The sequence below is a fragment of the Lissotriton vulgaris genome, unplaced genomic scaffold (assembly GCF_964263255.1).
Source record: "Lissotriton vulgaris unplaced genomic scaffold, aLisVul1.2 SCAFFOLD_1682, whole genome shotgun sequence".
Classification (NCBI taxonomy): Eukaryota; Metazoa; Chordata; class Amphibia; order Caudata; family Salamandridae; genus Lissotriton; species Lissotriton vulgaris.
This window is the reverse complement of record NW_028241670.1, coordinates 254,247-254,837: the sequence shown is the minus strand read 5'-3', so window position 1 is coordinate 254,837 and position 591 is coordinate 254,247.

The window sequence follows — 591 nt, the reverse complement described above, 5'->3', positions numbered from 1 at the left end:
AAGAATATTTTTAAAACAAAGAGCAAGTGATCATAACAGTTCATTACAGTTCATCACATACATTCTGGAATTGAAAATAAAGTATTACACATCCTTGTCATACAAGGTAAAAAAGAAATTTACAAGTAAAAATTACAGTTAGTCACAATAAGGAACATACACAACCCCCTACAGAATGTGGTTAGCTGATATCTTTACCACCATTAATTACTGGATCCAGAGGTCATAAATTGATCAGGGAGTGACGTCAAAAGTACCACTTATATGTGCATATCAGTTGCTCACTAGACCTTTCTTGGATTCTATATCAAAAAAGTGCGTCGACGTGTTTCGGTGCAAAGAACACAAAATACTGTGGCACCTTCCTCAGGACTGCCGTTTCTTTGGGGTCACCGGCTTCAAAGAATATTGCTTGACACCCTTTCTGTGGATATATGGGGAAAAGCAGGGTATAACTATTTTTGCAAAGTTCATAGTACAAAGACATAATCTAGTGTTTTTACTATACAGTTGTATTCTTTCCACAAGTATTATAGTTCTACACATTGTTGTTTGTACATAGATATTCACTTTATATCTCCTCTTTGGTCT